The sequence below is a fragment of the Canis aureus genome, chromosome 11, assembly GCF_053574225.1.
Source record: "Canis aureus isolate CA01 chromosome 11, VMU_Caureus_v.1.0, whole genome shotgun sequence".
Classification (NCBI taxonomy): domain Eukaryota; kingdom Metazoa; phylum Chordata; class Mammalia; order Carnivora; family Canidae; genus Canis; species Canis aureus.
The window spans coordinates 54,504,086-54,523,770 of NC_135621.1; the positions used below are offsets into that span (position 1 = coordinate 54,504,086).

Consider the following 19,685-nt stretch of genomic DNA (forward strand, 5'->3'; position numbering starts at 1 on the left):
AGATTAGTAATTTATGAACACCAAACTTAATACCATCTTTGGCACACTGAAGCATCTAAAATAGGCCTAGAATACTTTATGTCCTATTCAAAAAATAGAAATTCTTATTCATCTCATTTAAGGAAACCACAAAGTCTGAATAGTTCTTGTATATTCCACACAAATTGGTTTATCAATAACTTGGACATCACAAGGGAATACATCTTGTATCATCCAAATATGTTATTACAGGAAAAGGCTTTGACAAAAGTGACTTTATTTGAGTGTCCTCCAGTTTCACTTAACGCTTAATGTATGTATGTTCTTTTATCCTCAAATATCTGCTTTTATTAAACTATTCTAAAGAAGGCATGACAGTATAAGGAACAAATAGAATCCACAAACAGTGGTTCCGTTCCTACTCAGAGATTCAAACTAAGTGGGAGCCTTGCTTCTTTGAACAAAACATTATCTGATAGAAACACAGTTTAAACTGACCTTGAATAATGCTTGCAAATAGATGAATGTACACTTGGTCTAGAAAGCACTTAGGAGGAATCTAGGCTGCCATCTCAGTGCTCAATTGTATATATTGCAAGAAATTTTTCTATTCTGTGAAAATTAACTAACATGGAATTTGAGCTAAAACATTTTGGCAAAAGCTCAGAGGAGAACTCAGAGAAGGAAATACTGGAAGGTAGTACTGCTGACGAGAAAAGACTGGAACATTTTGCTCAAAAAGATAATGGATATAAATTTTTCTCAGAATAATTTGTAAGTGCTTTCTTATACTTTTTTTAGTATAAAAATACTAATATTTTAGTGTAAAATAAGCTTAGTATAAAAAATACTAATAGTACTACTGTAGTATTCTTATACTATTTTATTATACTTACCACAATAAAGCTACCATTATATTGGTCACACACTTTTAGAGAAGTAGACAAGAACTGTCACTTAGATCTTATCGATTTGTCCTTTGAATATCAATTTGACCAATAATATTTCATGCATTAGTACTTAATTTAAAATGTAAATATGTTGTATTCTTGAAACTAGCATAACATTGTGTGTCAACCAGGGATAGTTTTAGTATACTGATAATCTAAAAAAAACCCCCAAGGATACAAACAGCTTAAATTCCAAGTCTATCTTTGTTTTAAAAGAGTGCACAATTTATGTTCTCTTCTGTGTGCTTGCATACAAATTATATTTGGAAAAACACACTAAGATATGATATTGGTTATCTTAAGGCAGTGTGATGAATGATGAATATGTAGTTTTCGCTTATATTTGATTTACATGATAAACATGTTCATGTGCAGGCTTTGATAGGCAAACATGAAATGTTTTTTCAAAGACACATACCCTTTGCTCTATTAACTTCTTTTTCTACCAACACTCATATCAATTTGCACTGTTATAACTCTCCTGATGACTTTAAAATTAGGTGTTTCCTTATGCAGTTTTTCATGCTAGAGTATTCCCATCATCAGAAATGATTATTTCCTCCGACATCACCCAAATTTAGGATCCATATCACCTCTTGCACAATTACTACTACAGCATATTAACAGACTTCTGTGTCATCTCTCCAATCAATTGCATCCATTCTCCACATACCAGTCAATATCTAACTATGCCATTTGTCTATTATAACCCTTCTCATTGCCTTAGTATAAAATCTCGGGCAGCCCCGGTGGTGCAGCGGTTTAGCGCCGCCTGCAGCCTGGGGTGTGATCCTGGAGACCCGGGATCGAGTCCCACATCAGGCTTCCTGCATGGAGCCTGCTTCTCCCTCCGCCTTGTCTCTGCCTCTCTCCTCGCTCTCTCTGAATGAATAAATAAATCTTTAAAAAAATTAAAAAAAAAAATCTCAAGCCCCTGATGAGATTTATGAGCACTTCCATAATCTGAGCCTTTCCTACCTCTTGTTCCTCATCTCACACCTGCCACTGCCCTGCTGTAATCTGTCCATCGTCAGGAGACTTCTTTCAACTCTTGTAAGGCTTATTTCTCTGGACTTTTGCACTTGTAGCTTCTTTTATTTGAAATACTCTTCCTCACCCTTAATCCATTTCCATTTTTCCTCAGCTAAACGTGACTCACTATTTGAGCCTTCTCGGCAGAATCATTATTTCCTCGGGGAGTGGGGGTGGGGTGAGGGGGTTCCTTCCTGCTGTCCCCAAGTTAGATTAGGACATTTGACTGCATGTTTGCCTAGCACCTGATACATGCCCTTTGGCATACGAGCACTGAGCTTGTAATTGCATATTCAATTAATGTTTTCCCCTCGGAACTCTGAAGTTCTAGAAGATGCTGTGTGTGCTGTTGACTATTGAATTCTCAATGCTGGTACAATACCTATCATATAACCTCCTATGAAATATCTGTAGATTGAGGTAGTGAAGGAAATCTTGTTTTTAATTCTGATAGCTTTCATGGGCCCATCATCTCATCCTATAGCCTAACAACATTCAGAAGAAAATTACGCCCAGAGAACAGATCACAAGTAGCTGAGCTTCCCTTTGACTTTCCAAAGGAAACATTTATCCCTTTAGTGATTGTCACTGACTTGAACATCCATCAAGTCAGCTCATTACTTGTTTCACAATAACTGCCTCATGTCACAAAATAAGTAATCATAGTTACTATTAGTAGGGGACATATAAAGTCTTAAAGAAGACTGGTAGAGAGAATTGACAGTTTTGTATATTCTTTTTGAATAGCTTAGAAAAAGAGCACATAAAAACATGTACAAATATATACACAGAGACATATAATTTGCTCTCATATCTTTGGCACATAGAGCAACTAATGTAATTGATATAACATGATTTAAGTCAACAATAGCTTTTAAAGATCCTTGATGAGACTCAGCTAAAACAACATAAACACCACATTTCCAATGAATAACAAAGAGGCCCTAACAACAACAACAAAGAAAAAATGGAGTAGGCAGCTGACACAGGTATAAGAAGATATGATAATTTTAAAAAACATAGCCACAAGGATGAAACCATATAATCCTATCACCCATGAATATCAGATGCCTTCTAGTTCAGAGATTTTTTTTTTTTTAACAGAGAGATTTGATTTTGAAATCAAAGGACATACTTTAGTCTTTGTTGAAGTAACGGATGGGAAATCAGATGGCACTCACTTCAGTTCAATGTATGTTTAGTTTCCAAATTCTTTGTTCTTCTACTAGAATAAAAAAAAATAATGGCTTCTCTTGTGATGAAATTATGTATAAATATACTATCAACCAAAGATACATCCAAATAGAGTACTATGATGATGATGTCTTTTAACAGATGAGTCCCAAACCTCTTTTACTACTCAGTATAAAATAGTTCAGATTGTTTAGGTTCACCAGGAATAAGACTACATTTTGCCCCCACCTCATGATTTTCATTAACTAGTTTTGTAGGAAATGCATTATTGAGGTATATTATTTTAAGAAATTGCTCAAAATGCATTTTATGTCTTTATAAATTCATAATGATATGTTATTTACAAAACAACCAGTAATTTGGTATGATTATGTTCATTTTTAATTCTGGCCATAGTTTGATGTATATCTAAACTTAGTGTGTAACATAAAGGACATAAAACAACAAATTTGATTGAGAAAGGTCAAAGATAAATATAATTTCCAATGACCTTTTCTTTCCTTTGGAAAGGGTTGGGATCTAATACCAAATATACTGAGATGTAAAAACATTATATAGTGCTTCTGAGCATGGTCAAAGGAAACAGGTTTACATGGACAAGATTAAAAGCAAGTGGAATGTCAGGCCCCTGGGTGGCACAGTTGGTTAAGTAACTGACTCTTGGTTTTTGGCTCAAGTATCATGGCATGGAGTCCCACCTTGGGTTCCAACCTCAGCAAGGAGTTGGCTAGGGTTTCTCTATCACTCTCCCTCTGCTCCTCCCCACACATGTGATCTTTCTAAAAATAAATTAATAAATCTTAAAAACAAACAAACAAACAAACAAACAAAAACAAGTGGAGTGTACCCGAATTTTCAAAGCAAGCCAAAGGTGAATATTTGGGAGAAGCTATTTTCATTTTCAAGTTCCCTAAATCGGAGATAAAGTAATGATGATCCACTTTAAAAAGACCAATTTGTTTTGGAATTATTGAAAGGGTCCAAGAAGAATTTCAGCTTTTTAAACAAAAATTAACTATAGTAATCTACTGAGCACATAAACTAGGTTTATGATAATAGAACTTCTGATCGAATAGGTAAAACAAAATTTAGCCTCATATTTCCTTCACCCTAATAAATCTAGAAGGAGGTTTTCCTTTTATTTTCTTTTTCCTCTAGTTGATTTTATGTGGGTTAAGTATGTTATGCCTCCACTGAAAATGTCACCAGCGACAAACACACTCATCTCTGTTGAAGTAATTTCCAACTAGCGAAACAGTATATAAAAGTTGTGTTTATTTTTCTTTGAATTGTGAAAGGATTCACTATTTTTAATTAATTATTAATTGGGCTGTAATTTTTTTAAATTGGGCTGTAATTAATACATAACACTAGATTAGTTTCAGGATTCAGTATTTTTGACAAGAGGTAGGCTTCCTATAGCCAGAATCAATTTCTAGGTGCAGGCTCTAACTGGAATGACAATTTAGGTATAAAGTGCTAAATGTAATGGATATTTCAAACAAGATTCCAGGGCTGAAGCATAAAAAGGAAAATCTGGTCATTCAGACTTAGACTGCGACTTCATTTTGATTGAATCCTAGATAGTTTCATTTTCTTACCTAACCAATAATGTTTGGTCACCCTATAGAATATTAATTTTATATGAACCAGTAGATTTCAAGGAAACAAGAGTAATTTCAAAATATCAAGGTAAGCAGCAAGCAGTAATAAAACTCAAATCCTTGACTTGTAGTTAAATTTCATGGTGGGACTCAGAGAACAAAGAGAAATAAAATTGTAATCATATTTTTATGACTATTGGTCAGTAGAGAAAAGCTATATGAACTTTGCTCATACATAGTTTTTCTCCTCTCATTTTCATAAATCTTCACCCTTGATGTGTAATTTCTCTTCAGAAATAAAAGTGTCAGTTTTCAATATGAGAAAGTAATATAGTTGGAAGAAAATTAAGAAAAAGCAGGGCTATGAACCCAACATTTGTCCAAAATAATATGAAAGTAAAAGCAAAGATAGTTGCTTCTTCTGAAGCCTTCTTATTTACCTGAGTTTTGAGTTTTGGGAGAAGAAACACAAAAGGGTTCTGAAAAGCTATACATACTTCCAGAAAAGATTAGGAGTCTGTTTTTAGATGTTTTGCTTTTATTTTATTTTATTTTTTTAAAGATTTATTTATTTATGACAGAGAGAGAGAGAGAGAGAGAGATTGAGGCAGAGACACGGGCAGAGGGAGAAACAGGCTCGATGCTGGTAGCCCAACATGGGACTCGATCCCAGGACTCCAGGATTGTGCCCTGGGCCAAAGGCAGGTGCCAAACCTCTGAGCCACCCAGGGATCCCCTAGATGTTTTGCTTTTAAATGAGAACATGTCATGTAGATATGCCTCCACTCACAAAGCAAAGTAAAAGTTTAACATAGTTCTGTAAAATTAGTGTAGTTTTAAAAGCAGCAATATCATAATTTCCAACTAAATGCCTTATGTGTCATTGTTGTGGAAACCATACTAAATAGGAATACCTAACTTAGCTGATAATGTTTCAAATGAGTGGATTTTGAACATCACTGACACTTGGCGTAACAAATTTATGAAAGAAACTTAAAAAGAATGAAGCTTTTTAATGAAAATATTTGTCCTATATATTACATTATTTGCTATGTCATTAAGATATACACGTAACAATATATGCATCTATTTGTCTCCTGACCCCTTCTCCAACTTCATCATGAAGCACCTTTTTCTGACTTTTTAAACTCTAGAAACTCTGTACTTTTTGATTCTTTTTATGGAGCTAATTCTTTTTGAAGATGTCATTTTATTTGCTTTGCAAATTTCCTGCATCTCTGGGTACTCCTTAACACTCTGGACATAAATGCACACACACGTCCCTTAAATATGTGTTTCTCAACGAAGCATTCCCTATGGACCCTTCCCCCAATTAGTCTAGAGCTTTCCATTTTGCACTGTTATAACACTTAGTAGCAGTATCGATAATCGTGACAAAACTGATTCTAAATTTTAGATTTCTTGCAAACAAGGGTCATGTCCAGTCCATCTGTTCACTGTTATCCACCTTGTACATAGTACAATGCTGAGCACAAGGTAAACACTTGATAAGTAGTTCCTCATTGGAAAATGAACTCACTAGAGGTTATTTGTGGTTCAAAAGTCAAAATCAGTAAGTCTCTCTCTCTCTCTCTCTATATATATATATATATATATAGAGAGAGAGAGAGAGAGAAACTGCTTAAGAGCATATATACAGATATATAACTCCTTAAGAGTTTCTCTATACAGGCTCCCTGCATGGAGCCTGCTTTTCTCTCTGTCTGTGTCTCTGCCCCTCTCTGTCTCTCATGAATAAATAAAATAAAATAAAAGAGTTTCTCTATGTCATATATATATATATATATATATATATATATATATATATATATATATATAGGCTCCTTAATCTTTTTTTTTTTAATTTTTATTTATTTATGATAGTCACACAGAGAGAGAGAGAGGCAGAGACATAGGCAGAGGGAGAAGCCGGCTCCATGCACCGGGAGCCCGACATGGGATTCGATTCCGGGTCTCCAGGATCGCGCCCTGGGCCAAAGGCAGGCGCTAAACCGCTGCGCCACCCAGGGATCCCTAGGCTCCTTAATCTTGCTCCTCTTTCATCAATCATGATTTTGCCATTGGAGTAAATACAGGTCAAGGTAATATCTTAAGTAAAATGTTTGCTGCTTAACTGTAAGCCAATGATGTGTAGCTTGAAGTTGAAGTTGGGATCACTATGGTGCATATACATTGACAGAGACATTAATCCCAACTTGGGATCCTTTTTTTTTTTTTGTAATTGCAGAGAGAACTGATGGTTGATTTAATCAGGGAAAAATTTCTGTAAGTGCCTAAATTCTCTAATGAACCATATATGAGAGATATAGTCTTAGACTCAATGAATCTTCAGAAATGCAAACTCCCAAGAATATCTTTTTACAGAATGATTTTAGTGGTGATTTCTTGAAAATGAATTGGATTATAAACTCCCCCACTAAAAAAAAAAAAAAATAAAAATAAATAAACTCCCCCACTAGCATTTTCTGAAGTCCTTCAATGAATATAACAGTTGCTCGTAAGCAAAACGTCTGCCCTTTAAGGCAAAAATGACACAGAATTGGATCTCTACAAAATCAAGTGGTAGAGGTTATAGACCTGTTAGTCATGAGAGGGCATAGGCCTTCCAGAGTTTGCCTCATTCATGGTTATTATATACAGTAGCAATGGATTTGGATTGTCATCTGGATTATTAAAACCTTATAGAATTACAAACATGTACCACCAGCATCTAAAAGTGCTTCCTGCCTCTCTCTCTCTATGTCTTTCATGAACAAATAAATAAAATCTTAAAAAAATAAAAGTGCTTCCTTTCTGACAATAGAACTAAACAAACTAGTAAGCCTACAATTCAGTTTCAAGCACTTTGGAAAAGACACTTTTTAATTATGAAAGTGGTCTGTAGGCAAAGGAGTTACAGAAAATACAAGACTACCAGAAAACAGGGTAATAATGTATTGAGTGGCTTTTATACTTTATGTATTATGCTACCGACTTATCATATGAGCTATCTTATTTAGGCCTCGTATCAATCTCAGAACACAAGTATCTTTTATTTTATAGATAAAAAAATGAGGCTCAGATAGATGATATAACCAATGCTACACCATGCAAAATAGATGGAGGAAACATCTGAACCCAAGTATATTTGACTCCTAAGCTATTCCCTGCAATAGTTGTTTTTTTTTTTTTTTTTTTTTAAAGAAAATGTCTCAATCAAACAGCCTGAGTCGTAGAGTCCGCACATCTTCCTTTTAAGCCTTATGGCACTCTCTTGTATAATGGAAAATATCCTGGTCTTGTTTTTAAAGGTTCTGCTTTGTGAAGTTTGAAATGAGATTCTCCTCTTGGGCATACAAAGTCAGTAAACTTCCCAAATCCTTGAGAATTTATCAGGAGAATATTTTGATCACCTCTATGTTAAACACTAATGTAGAGAAGATCCACTACAGTTGAGATCCCAATGAGGACCAGGATTCATTTTCTTCCTTTTATGATGATGCCCTGCCATGCAAGCCACTTGAGACAAAACACTCCAAGTATCCTTTATCTTAACCTTTTACCTATCAGACAAGCCCCAAGCATAATAATCAACCAAGTTCACAGCTTTCTTTGATGCTGACTCTCTCCAGAGACAAATTGCTAAAGGAGAGAGGGTCCTAGCATGTGTAAGAAGACCTCTCCCTTTTGTTGGCTTGTGGGAAAAGGGATGGGACTCCGCAACATATTAAAGTGAATTCTGCTTAGACTTCACATTTCCTCCTTTTTCCTGCCCTGCTCATCTCTCATCTCTGCTTCTCCTTTTACACATCTCCGGGGGCCCAATGCTTAAATGCCAATCATCAATAACCCAATGTGTGCACCCATTCCTAGACATACCTCATGTACCCAAAGGACTTCACCTTCCTTCTCTAGTTCCAATAGTTAAATCCCTTGTTTCTTTAGTATAGCTTAGGTGGACATTAGGAAAGCAATCTGATTCAACGAAGTCAATACATAAGCACCAACAGTGTACTCTGAAACTGCTGCATCACGCATACATCAATATAACACATAGATCCTTTGTTAAAGAGCTTACACTTTGGGGAGTCAAGGAGCAAAATGAAGGAAGTTAAATGGAAGTTCAGGATAATAGACAACTTGGCATGAGTATATAATTTAATCACTATATGAAGTGACCTTGCCGCAGAACTTCAGAGAGGACAATGCATTACACTTCACAGAAGGTGTGACAAAACACAAAGGATTTTACCTAGATCACAAACAACCTATATTTTATTGAAATAATAACCAGGGAAAAATATGTTCTAGCATGGACATTAATCCCCTAAAGGTTGATTATCAATTATTCTTTTCACTTTCATAAAACTATATACCTTTACATCTATTTTTTAAGTAAATACATTCTCTAGTATAGTCTCAAGCCAATTGTAAATATAAATAAAAATAGTTTGGGACACCTGGGTGGCTCAACAGTTTAGCACCTGCCTTCAGCCCAGGGCATGATCCTGGAGTTCTGGGATCGAGTCCCGCATCGGGTTCCCTGCGTGGAGCCTGCTTCTCCCTCTGCCTGTGTCTCTGCCTCTCTCTCTCTGTGTCTTTCATGAATAAATAAATAAAATCTTAAAAAAAATAGTTACAATATTTATGCTATGTGAAATGAAGCATGTAATACACACCATATTAAAACTACTAAAATATGATGAAAGTTGACAAGAATTTAAGGGCAATATGCAAAAATGAAAATATCTGAGTTAGGATGGAGAGATTATGGGTGATCTTTTTCAAATTTTAATTTCATATTGATACCATGTTTACAGATACTTCAGTTTTGCTCCCATCTTTGTTTTTAAAGCAGTATTTTCTATAAATTAAATGTCATATCTTAATGCAATGCCATACAAAGAGAAGGTGCCACAACCCAAGCACCCTGTCAGTCATCCCATATAACTTAAACATCTGGAGAAAGTGCAGACTGCTTTGGTAGGGCAATGTCCATTTGTGATTAATGGTTTAGACAATGCCCAGCTCCCTGAATGAAACAATAGGCCATTACATCCAGTTAAACAATATCTTCCTGTGAGATTGCTAAGATGCTGGGCATGAAAGCCACAGGCTGTCTACCGCAGAGTTCAACAGTACTTTGGGGAAGAAATTAAAAGCTTAGTGCACATCTAATTGGGTTAAGAAATTTCTTTCATGCCTCCCTGTTATGTGAAATTATGCTAAGATATCTAATATGTCTTTATAGAAAGATTTGTTAGAAGCACCTGTTCCTCTATGCTGCTTACCTTCAAAAATTTTATTTTGGATACTGTTCCATCAGAAGTAAAGGTAACCTTGTGATCTTTGGATCTCACTATGTACAATGAATAGAGATTTACATGTTCTTCCCTAAGCCTTTCCATGTTGTTGAGTTCCTAATGCAAAGAGACTAGAGAATCATATCAAAAACTAGTGGCAAGAAATAAAAAGCAACAAGGACAAGCAGATAACAGAATACAGAACGCACTCTGATAAATTAAAGGTCATACTCTGTTATCACGCATACTAAAGAGTTCTTTTGTGCTAGCTGTGTAGCACTTAAGCCAGAAGAATGGTTTAACAGCTACAAAAAATAGACAGGGCCACTGATAGGTATCACTCAATGGTGAGAAAAAGAAAAAATGAAATGCAAGAACAGCTCCACATTACCTTAAAAATGGCATTTTGCCATTTTCTCAGATATGAGATCTTAAGCACCTTCTAAATCATGTCAAAACATTTAAGCTTATCCACCCTAATAAGAACTTACATGTATAGTTAAGCCTCCTTTCCTTAATTCTTGATTTCTGAGAATCAGAGTATTATGTCGTATAGTTCAATTTTCTATTTCTCACACCTACCCTGACTTTTAATCTGTTCTTCTTAATATTTAGACTGGTCTAAGGAAGAGGAAATAAGAAAATGTCTCATCTGTGGTCTGATAGGGACTGTAAAGTACACTGAGAGAGTTCCTTACTCTCCAGTAAAGAAAAGTCTGATTACTATTGCATTCTAATCTCACTTTAATGGACCAATCTCTCTCCTTCACTTATAATCAGAATGCAGGAAGCTTTTTTTTTTTTTTTTTTTTTTTTTTTTCCAGTTAGAAAGATGGGCTTTGTTAACTGCACACAAATCATTTAAGATTACATGCTCTGGAAGTACCAAGGGCAGGCTGGGATTTAGCTGGATGATGGCTAGTCCTCCTCAATCTTATAAAATGTACAAACTCTTAAATAAAATAACCAATATTTTTGTAGACAGATCAAATAAAATAGATTTGTATCTTAAACTTAAAACCCTAGAATGACTTATTCTTTTTAAAAATGTACTTTGTATATCAGCAATGATTTCATTTTTTTAAAAGATTTATTTATTTATTTATTTATTTATTTATTTATTTATTTATTTGAGGGTGGGGAGGGACAGAGGGAGAGACAGTTTTTTTTTTTTTAAGATTTTATTTATTTATCAATGAGAGACACAGAGACAGAGAGAAAGAGAGAGAGAGAGGCAGAGGGAGAAGCAGGCTCCATGCAGGGAGCCCAACGCAGGACTCGATCCTGGGATTCCAGGATCACACCCTAAGCCAAAGGCAGGCACCTAACTGCAGAGCCACCCAGGGTTCCCCAGGGAGAGACAGTCTTAGGCAGACGGTGTTGAGAGTAGAATCCGATGTGGGGCTCAATCTCATGATCTTGAGATCACAACCTTATCTAAACCAAGAGTCGGATGTTGATTTCACCACCTAGGCGCCCCCTCAGCAATGATTTCTTTGAAGTAAGCCCATGTGGTCAGACTCAATGTGGAAAGAGAACTCTTGATGGTTAAGGATACTGGGCTTTACATCCTGGCTTTCCTAGTGATTAGCTTTGTAATAGGGGACCAGGAAGACAACATTTGAACTTCAGTTTTCTCATCTGTAAAATAGGTATTTGTAAAAATGACTGATATAATACAATATACTTAAGTATCTTAGCATAGTGCATGGCACAGGGTGGCCTCTCAGTATATACTAGCAATATATTGTGCTTGTGTCATTATTTGTTGTCTGGTCTAATTTGCCTAATCGGACATGCATATCTACAAATATGTAGATTGCAGAAATTGTTTCTCACCCATCTGAACATAAGAAAGGTGGTAAGAAAAATAAATCAATTTTTCTTTCCTAAGACAAATAAAGAAATTAAACTTATTATATGTGTGTCCTCCACTCCATAGACGCTTTGCCAAAATCACTGCATTTTCTTTCAAGCAACTTTCTCCCAAGTTATACATGGCTACCTGTAAGCCAATGGGAACAACTGAAGTGAGGCCACTGACTTAAGGAGGACACACAAAAAGAAAAAGCCAAAGGCACTTGCCCTAATAGAAAATGAAATTCAGGAGACCACTACCTGTTCTCTGCAGTAGCACAGTGACAAAGCTGTTCCTGGAAGAGGAAAACTTTAGATACACTGAGGTCTCAAAATGACATTTCAATGTATAATATTAATGCTTCAAAGAGATACATTTCAAAAAGAATGTCTCAAATTCTTCATTTTCCCCGATAAGGCTTATGGTAAAAAAGAGCTACAGAAACTATAAAGAGAAGTGGATACTGAGTGGCCTAAAGCAGGGCAATCTCATTATCTGTAAAATATGGTTAGTGGACTGTATGGTCTCTAAAGTAGCCACCATTGCTAATGACTTATGATCCCCAGTTGAGTGTAGGGTTGTCAAGAAGACATGCGTTAGGCCATCTTGTTAATATATGCTGCTTATGGGTTTTTATGGGGGGATTAATTTTAGATCCACTGAAAAACGAGATATGATCAATGTTTCTAATTCTGCAAATGTCTTTAAGAGAGTGAAATTTTTGATTTGGCATGTTCTTTTTCATATCCTTTTTGTTAACTATCAAATAGTTTTGACAAATTTATGAAGATTTTGAGTTGTCATCCATGGAGGTCTTTATAACTGAGCCATTACATTTTTCTGATAGATTTAATATTGCAAACTTGTCTTCCTTCTTCTTTCAGCTACACATACAGACACACACATCTCTCACCAGGTAGCCATTCCTCTGGCTTCTCTTTCTACCAAACCACTGAAGCATGCCACTACTCTGACAGCCATTTCAAGAGGATAAAGGCAGGCACAGGTTAGATTTTAGTAGATTTTGATTTTATAAAAAGTAGTTAAGAGGATGGGAAAGTGCATTATGATGCTTGGAAAGACGTTTGTCTGTTCTTCATTTTCAATTCTTAGTACCAAAGCGATGAGAGGACACTTTCAAGAGGGAATATGGATTTATTCTGCTCTTTGCAAACCCCTTTTGTTCAAAATTTATCTAAGTAAAATCTTTTCTTGGGTTTCTCAAACACCTATGATTTGAGGTACTGTACTTTGGGCAATACTTCTGGTTCAGGAGACATCCTCATGAGAGTTCTCATCCAATCAAGTCTGATAAGAGCAGACTTGAAAACCTGCAGGTGACCTAAGTGTAACTCCCAGCCTGAGTGGAGATCACCAATTAAGATCCTGAAATCTGAAAGAATATAGTAGATACAGAGGAGAAATAGTATACTGCCTCTCTCAGAATGAGACTAGTTATGAATTTCTTACTGCCTTCAGTATTTCCCCATAAACTTACATCATCTATGATTTTTTGTAGATCCCTAAATGTAGAACAGAATCAAGAGAAGGATAAAACTACAAAATGCCTTATCAGGTTTAAGCTGATACTCCACTAGTAAGGACAATTGGAATTTGTTTACTCATCTGTTCTTTTTTTTTTTTTTTTTTTAATAATCTAGCACATCTCTGGCTAGGTGGTGTCATTTTCAAGAATAGGGCTAAATTATTTGGGTCATACAATTGTAGCCTAACTAATATTTCATTTAAATTTTTTCCTAACGTCTTTAAAATCTAACTGGCCTTGTGCTAACGTCAATAGAAATAGTTTGTTGACATCCTCCGTGAGGACCTTTCAAATGCTTCAAGATTGTTATGGGATGAATTGTGCCTTCCACTCCTTGAAATTCATATGGTGAAGCCTTCAAAATGCAGCTGTACTTGGAGATAGGGCCTCTGAAGAAGTGATTCTGTTAAACTTACACCCTTAGCATAGGCCCTAATCCAATCTAACTAGTGTCCTTACAGGAAGAGGTAATTTGAACACACACACAAAAAGACTACAGAAGCATGTGCCCAGAGAAAAAAGACCACGTGAAAACACAGAGATATGGTGGTGGCCATCTACAAGCCAAGGAGCTAGGCATCAAAAGAAATCAACCCTGACTTTGGACTTCTAGCCTACAGAACAATAACAAAATATATTTCTGTTTAAGTCATCTAGTCTATGGTATTTTGTTATGGAGACCCTAGCATACTAACATAGAGATAATTTAAAACTATTTAAAATTATATATTGTTGGCCTAATCACAGACTTTGGATACCAAGCTGGTGTGGTAACAATTTGCTACAATTGCTAAAAAGTCTGGAAGTGAATACTCCTAGGTTTGCATTTTAATAAAGTACTAAGTTGATGTCAAAATCATACCCACTTTAATTATAAATTTTGGTTGAAGAAAGCACTTTATCCTTTTCTAGATTAGTTTTAAATCATAATATTCCGCACCACAATTGTGGTAGCACAGTTATAGAATGAATTCTACCAATTTACAGTTTGCTTTACTTAAGCTATAAGATAATGACGAAAATGATTTCAGCACAAAATATATAAATGTCAGCATGATACATACATACACATATGTCTATATTTATAAATAGATCTAGGTACACACATAGTTCCATTATGTCCATAGGAAAACTTTTGCAAAAGGAGCTATTTTACATTTCATATCATTAAGTGAAATTTCTTAAACAAACAAAAGCAACCCTATCTTTCACTTTACTTTGTGGCCCTCTGTAACTTCATTAAAGCAGATGACTACAATACTATTTAAAATCTAGTGTTAGTGTTAAGTTGCTAATTTATTTCAAAAGTTTCCATAGGGAAAAAAATCCACAAAACACTGCATAAAAAACTTCCTACTTATGGTAATGATTACATAAGGTGAGATTCTTTAATTTAGTGACTACTGTGAGATCACACTAAGTTTCTCATGCCCACTTCCAAAGCTCTGAAAACAAATCCTAAATCCCAATAGATAATCCTGTATTATTTACTTACATTTTTAGTTTTAAGATTGCCTGAGAAATATTTTTCAACAAACACAAAAAAATGATTTTGTGAGGCCATAGTTGGTTTTGGGGGGCTTGCTAAATGATCATGCCAATAAACAGTATCTACAAAAATATCAACTTCCATTGTTAACTTGAAGTATTTATCATCTACTCAAAACTAGTTGAGTGTCTTAATCTGTTCTCTTTCTCTTTTGGGGCTTATTATTGAAGGATGCCAATTCCAAGCCCAACATGAATAAGATATATCTACTTCCCTGAAGCCATCAAGCAATGGGGGTTAGAGCCTCCACTGAAAACACCCAGGGACAGTAGAAGGTCTAGCAAATGGATTACTGCATCAGTTTAGTGCTTAAACAAAGAGACTTAAGCTTTATATAAATATAATAAACTCAAGGTCCTTTACATTTCCTGATTAACTGAATATAGTTTCACCACTTCCACCCATACTACCAGACTTCAATATATGCTTTGGTCTGAACTTATTTGGGGGAATTGTTTGGTAGAAATGGGTGGAAAAGCTTTGTCTTTGCCCTTGGCTCGTCTCTTCTGATGTTTCCAGGGTCTGCACCTTGAGGGAGAAGCTGATCTTCACTCAACACCAGTGTCTCCACCTCCACTTCTCATACTATAGTCCAAGCAACACCTGGTATGCTCTGTCACCCCCTACCTTAGCTCCAGGTATTCATTCTGGTCCTCTCTAGTATAGATTCCACACTTTAGTCAAGGAGTTATTTGAAATGTGTTTTCACCAATAAACTGTAAGTTCCAGGAGAGCAGGGGTTGTATCTGTTTTTGATCAGCACTGTATTCTCAGCAGAGAGCCAGGCATACTGGAGTTCTTAAATAGATATTTTTAAAAGAATTACTAGAGGCACCTGGGTGGCTTAGTGGTTGAGCATCTGCCTTTGGCTTGGGTCATGATCCTGGGGTCCTACGATCGAGTCCCTCATCAGGCTCCTTGCAGGGAGCCTACTTCTCCCTCTGCCTATGTTTCTGCCTCTCTTGTGTCTCTCATGAAAAAAATAAAATTAAAAAATAAATAAAATAAAATAAAATAATTACTAAACAAATTAATGAACTGCACCGTCGTATGCACTTGCCTTTTCCACTATCCTTTGTCCTTTGCCTTGCTATACTGAATCTCTTTACTCTGGAATATTTATTGGGTTTATCTCACATTCCTAGCTTCTTCTCCATGATCCTGACTTAAAGATTATATCTTCCATTCCCTTCCAATACTGATTTTTGCAGGTAGTCACAGTGGTGACTGGATTCTCAAAAGTATATGAGGAGGGCATCCCGGGTGGCTCAGCGGGTTAGCTCTGCCTTCAGTCCAGGGCATGATCCTGGAGAACCAGGATCGAGTCCCACATCGGGCTCTCTGCATGGAGCCTGCTTCTCCCTCTGCCTGTGTCTCTGCCTCTTTCTCTGTCTCTCATGAATAAATAAATAAAATCTTTAAAAAATCTTTAAAAGTCTATGAGGAAAATAAGCAATTCTACAGTGAGACTTACATATGGAGTCAATTTCCTTCACAAAATTTGATACAATGATTTTGCTATTTGTGGGGATATACAACAGTTCTAGTGGATAGGAAACCTGGGTATCAAAAGAGGCCAGAGGGCCACTAAACTGTTTTTTGGGGGAAGTCCTTGGCCATTCTGATTAAAAATCCCATTTACAGGGGGCTTAGACATAAGTGAGTGCACTATTATATTAAGATTTCAATAAAGAAACAGACAAGCATGACAAAATGAAGCTATATGCTATAATCCCTTGGTATTAATAGAGTTTATGCCAAAAAAGTTCTATGTGATACATGTTTTTTCTTTAGCTGTCATGGAAAAGCATGGATAGAGTCTGAGACCTGCCTTTAATAACATGTATAACCACAGGTACTTTATTTGACTTAGACTAGTCAAACAAATAAATAAAAAAATAAATTAAAATTTTAAAAAATCATAAATGATTCTAGGTTGCCAGGTTATTTCATGACTAAGAAATTTCACCTCATGACTAAGCTAAGGGATTACAACATAGCATACTATCAAGAATAGACAGATTTTTAAACATTTTACATTGTCACAATAATTTAGGTGAAAGTTGTAGTACATGTAGATCACATATTTCTCACACACACACAAAATAAAGTCATCTTTTAATAGCTCCAAGAGAAAAAGCTTCGTTTGAAATTTGTGAAATCTTGGTTTTCTAGATACTTAAAACTGTAAGACTACTAAGATTTATGGAAAGAAATATTCAAGTCTATGTGATTTTATGGGAGTTAGAAAATGCCAGATTCAAATCTCAGTTAAGTACTCAAGGACATGTTAGTTATCCTTTTCAAGTACACATCTGTAAAATGGGGATAATTTATGAGATTATTTTTAAGAATAAGATGTAATTTGTATAAAGTACCTGGAACAGTTTCTGGTAAATAATCGACATTAAATGATGGCTACTATTGTTTTTGTAAAGTACACAGATTTATAGACCTGGAGAAATAAAAAAGACTTTAGCTAAAATCTGGTCCAATTCCCAACTGGTGAAAAATGGGTTTGATAACACTGACAAATTGGTCTCTTGAGCTCTACAGAATTAGAAGATAATTGGAAAGTCACCACAGCTCATTGAGAGTTGAAATAAAATATTTTACAAAAGTACTATTGTTGATACTACTTCCTGTTTAAAGGAAATAAAGAAATAAAGAACATTATCACATATTACGGGCAAATAAAATAGACCTTCTTGTTTTGATTGTTTTGGTTTGGCTATACAGTGAAATACTCTAATTGCATGTAATCACTACATTTACTTTTTAAAGTTAACAGCTTTTAGATATATTCAATACAGGCTAACAGTAAAGTTCAAAGTATGAAATTGGGATGATAAATATAGGAAAAAAACAAAACAAAACAGCTGTAATCTTTGGTTTCCTATTTCAAGGGCAAGAAATTGGTAACAATAATTCTTAGAATAATGTAAATCAGGAAAACCAGATTTTCAAAAAAATTATATGCGTAAAAACAAAAAACTTAAAATTTGAAAAAATAAAATTCCAAAATGTGAAATATCAGACCTAAAAGAAAGGCATTGAAACCTACATCTCTCTTCATCCATATAACTTCTCTTCTTGTATTGCCCACTTTAGGGAGCCACTGAAGAACTGAGGGGCAGGAAGAGATATTTTAAAAGTAACTTTAGGAAGATATACATCTTGGCTACATACCAAATGGATTACAATAATGAGGGCTGAAGAGGAATATAGATGGTTTACAGTTGCTGACAAGAGGCCCAACTGTGATGAGGCCTTACAACTTTAGAACAATGCCAGCATGGATAGAAAACGATGGAAACTGGGAAACCTGAAGGAAGAATTAGTGGACTGGTACCTATCTTTGGATCCAGTGCCTGATCTGATGGGATAGATAGAAGATTGTGATCTATGGGGATAATAAGATGAATTATGTTATTAATGAGGAATTTAAGAGGGTAAGGTGGTTTGGGAAATTATAATTTAGAGTAACAATTCAGTTTCAACCAGAAATAAACATCTTTGTAGAAATGAAACTCCATTGCGCTGATCACTATCTATTTATCCAGATTTTATTAAAATTTAATAGGTACACACCGTTAGCGCCAGTTATTTCAATTCTTCCATGTGGACAATGCTAATTTCACCTTTTCGTCACAGACTCAGAAACTGTTTTCAATTTCTCTTGAGAGCCCAGAGGAACTCAAATAGGAAAGCAGAATGTTCCTAAATCTGGGGGTGCTTGGGTGGCTCAATTGGTCCATTGTCTGCCTTCTGCTCAGGTCATGATCCCAGAGTCCTGGGATCCAGTCGTTGGGCTCCCTGCTCATCCAAGAGCCTGCTTTTCCCTCTCCCTCTGCCCCTCTCCACACTTGTGCATGCTCTCTCTCAAATAAATAAATAAATAATTTTTTTTTTTTAAAGAGAGAGAGAAAGGGAGAGAATGTGCTAACTCTGCTCCTAACTCTTGACACTGGTTAAAATTATTTTTTTGAGTTTAGCCAGAGTCTTTTTTCTAATTAGTATCTTCAACTTTCCCACCTGAGTAGGAATAAACCCAGGCACCTAGTAGAATGACTAACAGTTGATTCTAGTTTCTCCAGTTAAAAGATAAGCAATAGTCTCACTTCTACCTGGCAGCCTATAGGTAAAGTGACAAATGTTCTCAGTAGTTCTGGATTGCTCAGGATAGGGTTGGCATGTGCCTATTATGCAGTAGTAACTATTACTATTGATTCTTTTCTGTCTCCGAATTGTGTGTGCTTAAATGACAATTTTTATGGTCTCCTAATTATAGAGTACTATCATGGAGAACTGAAAAAGGAAGTTCCCCTTATATTTAGCCCCCAGATAAAAGGTTGCTGAAGCCCAAGGCACTTGGTAAGAAGGAAAAGATAGCTCTTTCTTTAGGGCACATCCTCTATGCCAGGGTACCTGGCTTGTTGACCCAAGTATAAACTGGATTCCAGCTTCCACTCATTTCTGCCAATGGGATATTGGTATCGTCCATATAGTCACCCAAGCTGTATAACAGTGTGCAGTGGCCCATCCACCAGCTAGTGTGGTCTCTCCCTAATGCCCACTTACCAAAATCCAAAGGATTCTCCAATACTCAGTCCAAATTCCAGTCCTCCAGGAAGTCTTCTCTAATCACTACATACTGCTCCTTCTCTAAA

The 19,685-nt window shown here is 35.7% G+C and overlaps 1 protein-coding gene across 26 annotated transcripts in view; it reads right to left on the bottom strand.

Moving 5' to 3' along the window:
• The window catches only part of NRXN1 (neurexin 1), a 1,110,252-nt gene that overhangs the window by 131,042 nt on the left and 959,525 nt on the right, over positions 1-19,685 (bottom strand). The gene's annotated exons all lie outside the window — the stretch shown is intronic.